We start from the raw sequence: 3,955 nt of genomic DNA, 5'->3' as shown, positions 1-3,955 counted from the left end.
CCACAGAGAAATAGGGGAAGTGCTCATAACCAAACAGCAGCTCAAAAAAAAGAAAAAAGGTCATAATGTTGAATTTATAACTACATAAAATATGTCTACGAAAAAGGTTGACATGGAACACTGAAGCTCATCGCTTCCCTGCAGGGGCGAGATTAAGGAATTTACTCTCTACTGTTTTCACGGGACCAAGATTGTAACAGGAGTCTAAAAGGGACTTTTCCAGTCTATGAATTGAGACAGAACAATACCTGATAAGTGCTCACATATTCTTGTAACGTTTCCAAACCACGCATGCATGACTTCTAGGCTCTTCTGCTTTCAGTGTCTCTATATAAGAAAAGGTCAGCATGAGGAGAAGGTTGGCAGAGAAGTTATTTCAGGAAGAGATTTGCTGGCGTGCTCTGCTCTCCTCAGCCACGTTCAAAGAAGGGGTGGCACAAGAACACCTCTCAGTGGGCTTGCTGTGGGCCCATGACGTTTGGAGGCCATACGCCTCTACCTGCCTCTCACTTCAAGAAGGCCAAAGTGAGGGCGGCGAGCAGAGAGGGTTCAGTGGAAGTAGTCCACACTCCAGCATTTGTCAAGGCAAATATTCCTGGGGCTTCCCATGGAAAAGTGGACATGCCAACAGGTAGCCAAGTGTGCTCTGTCCTGGGAAGACCTCGTCCCAGATGCTGTGAGAAGAGTGCTACCAGAAGCAGTTGCTGCTAAACTCCGGCACTGCACAACTCTGTAGAAGATGCGGTGGTGCGGAAAGGTGAGCCTTATGTCCCTAGAAAGGGTACAGAGAAAGAATCTAAGAGAGGAAGGTCACCAGAGGACCCCCAAAAGTGCCCCATTAGAGACAACCATTGCTTACACCTCTGCTACTCTGAGCCAGGTAGCGAGGAACAAGAAGAGAAAAGGGGGCCCCCTATCTCCTTTCCTCTCTGCAGGTGTACAAGCATGGGTCAGGTGAAAGTATTGAGCAGAAGCAAAGCTTTAGATTGCATGAGAGATGGGAGATTATGACCTGAATTAAGCTGGACTTTTCAATAACCCGCGGCTAGCTTTGTTAGTATACAGAAGTGACTGGAAAAAATGATGGGACCTGCCTTCGATATCTTTGAGTGATGGAGAAAGGAGAGCAGATAGAGCCGTTCTGAAACACGGTGGTATGAGAAAATAAAGCTGCTTCACATTACCACTCCACAGACCCTAGCTCATTCATTAAACTGGTTCTATTGAGCAGAAGAGAAAAACCTGCTTTATGCTGTTTTAGTTGGGTGTGTATGTACCTATGCACATATATCCATTGTGAGAATTGTGTTTCTTGCAGAAAAACACAAAAGTAAGTAATAGGCAGCTTGATTATGAAAGAAGGAGGAAAGAAAGCAATGATAAATCTTGGTATGAAAATGAAGAGAATACAGCCAAACTTTTAGCCACCAAGTATCTTTATTTCCCTCTTGGTTTGCCTCTCCGGCTCTACTGTCTACCGTCTCTTTCCCGCTGACGCCCACGACTGCTTCACCCAGCCCCTGGCCTCTGGTTGTATGTAGAGGCATTGCTAGCAGGTCAATGGGCTTCAGGGAGCGATCAATAGGCTGGAGTATTTATTTCCTGTCACCACCGCTCCCCACCCCAACCCTCCTCCAGTCCTAGGGTTTGGGCAGTAGCTGCACTCCTTTGGATTCCTCTAGGCTTTTCCATGTCCTCAACTTTTCTCAGAAGTTTCATCTTTTAAAGACTCAGTTGTACCAGATTCCAGTACTGTCCCTCCCCTTCCTCCTCAGGCTTCAGGGTGGTCATGGCTTCCTGCTGATTCCCGGGTGCCTCACCATCCCCTGCTGGTTCTCCTTATCCTACCCACACCTCCGTAAAAAGAACGTTCTTAAATTCTATCCATGAAACCTCTTGATTGAACCATCTGATTCTTTCTGAGAGTCTAAATAAAACAGTACCTCTCCTCAGTATCTCTTACTATTATACAAGGAGAAGAGACAGGGTAACTCCCTTCCAAGAATTTACTTGCAGTCGATGATGAACAAGACTACCCATGTGCCTGGTGTAATGTTAGGCCCTGTGGAGGGGGCACCGAGGGTACAAGATCACTGTTAGTCGAACAGTGAGCTTGGAATCAGAAAAGCTGGGTCTGGCTCTCAGCTCCAACAATTACTGACCATTTACACTTTCTTGTAATTACCAAGGAAGAATAACTCTTACCCGAATTGTTTCCCAGGACTGTTGTAGGAAAAGAAGAAAATGTTGTTCATGAGAGTGCTTTGCATGTCAGGCTTCCGCATGTTTTCAGAGCTTTACAAGGATATGGCCACAGGGCATTGGCTTCTATGGTCCCTAGCAGAGAGGGATGGAGAGCATTCAGAGAGAGGGTGAAACCGTGGCCACAGGGAAATGCTCCATCATAAACTTCTGTTTGCAGAGGATCAAGACGGGTCAAAAGGGCAGGGAGGAGAAATGTGACCTGGATCTGCTGAGGCTCCAGCCTTTCCTCAGGCACCCTACAGCCTCACTCTGTGTGAATCGTGCCCCTCGTTTTTAAAACCAACAAGACTACAATAGGTTCGCCTTTACCATCTTTCTTCTAGTGCAGCGATTTCTCACTTTTCCAGATCGCCCACTATTTCTAGACCTCAGAGAAGCCACATGATATAAAATTATCTGAGGGAGACACCGCACCTGTGTGCATCTTGCACATTGTAGGGAACCACGTGGGCAGACTAGTGCAGGGAGAGGGCTTCACGAGGCATGCTGCTTACAGAGGCTGTGCCATTGTCACTCAAATGTTCTACGCTGTTCTGAAGTTCCAAAGACATCATCACGTCGCTTCCTTCAGCAATCAGGAATGGCACAGACAAGATTAGGTGACAGTCTCTGAACATCTGTTGGCTGGCATTACATATTTATTAATGAGACTTTTGAAACACGTACAGATTTTTAAACCACTCAGAAAATTGTAAATACTTGTGCTTTAGGGGCTAGTTGGGCATATTAATTTTCCATTGTGATAAACTCAACTGGTTCTATTATATACCTCAATATTTGCGGATCTTGAAGATCAATACATGCCAGCAAAGAGTTTGCTAACTTTTAATTTGCCCTTTAATTTTTAATCCATGTGGTTCTTAAGAAAGAAATTTAATATATTGATTTGAAATTTTGTTCAATGAAAAATTAGCTCTCTCTGGGCTGCAGCTTTAAATTAATCTTCGGGGAATTTATTGAGTCACTACAAAGGACCTAAATCTCTGTTACATGGGTGGTAACATGTCATTAAGTGGCCTCCTTCTGCAAAATGGGAGAAAGATGCTCATGCATGGGGTATGAGTGAAACGCTTCTAGAATTGGAATGAACTTTGCTGAAGGTTTGCATTGAGCACGCATACTTAAATAATGAGGAAAATAAATAATAAGACTATTTTGAAGAAGAAGAATGACTTGGAGACAGGTAAAACTTTGGGCCCTAACCTCATTACCCTTTTCTTTGTACTTTGTACTTCTTTCCCTTCTAAAATCTCTCCAAGATCCCCAATTGTTAAGCATAAGCGAGAACCAATTAAACTTTAGTTTAATTGGTCATTGAGATAACTTGTCCAAATTATATGCCATATCTTTAAGAGCAATCCATTCATTTATTCAACAAACATGGATTTATCACCTTCAGTGTAATATTCGATGAGGTAACCCATACAAAGCACACATAGTAACTTAACTGTGCAATACCGTCACACAATAAAGATAGTCATAATCATAATGATGATTTACCACGCATTGTGCTAACAGCAAGACATAGTTTTGTGAACAAAAAAAATGTGGTCCCTGACCTTGAGTGCCTTCCTTTCTGGTTGGGCAAGACAGAAAATACACAAAAATAAGCAAGATAGTAACAGGGTAATAAGCGCTTTTTGGGAAACAAATGGGCTGTTTTGATAGAAAAACTGGGAAAGTCATTTTT

This window comes from Mirounga leonina, unplaced genomic scaffold, assembly GCF_011800145.1.
Source record: "Mirounga leonina isolate KUSES-001 unplaced genomic scaffold, KU_Mleo_1.0 Mir_151, whole genome shotgun sequence".
Classification (NCBI taxonomy): domain Eukaryota; kingdom Metazoa; phylum Chordata; class Mammalia; order Carnivora; family Phocidae; genus Mirounga; species Mirounga leonina.
The sequence above is the reverse complement of the archived record's forward strand: the minus strand, read 5'-3'. Positions refer to the sequence as shown.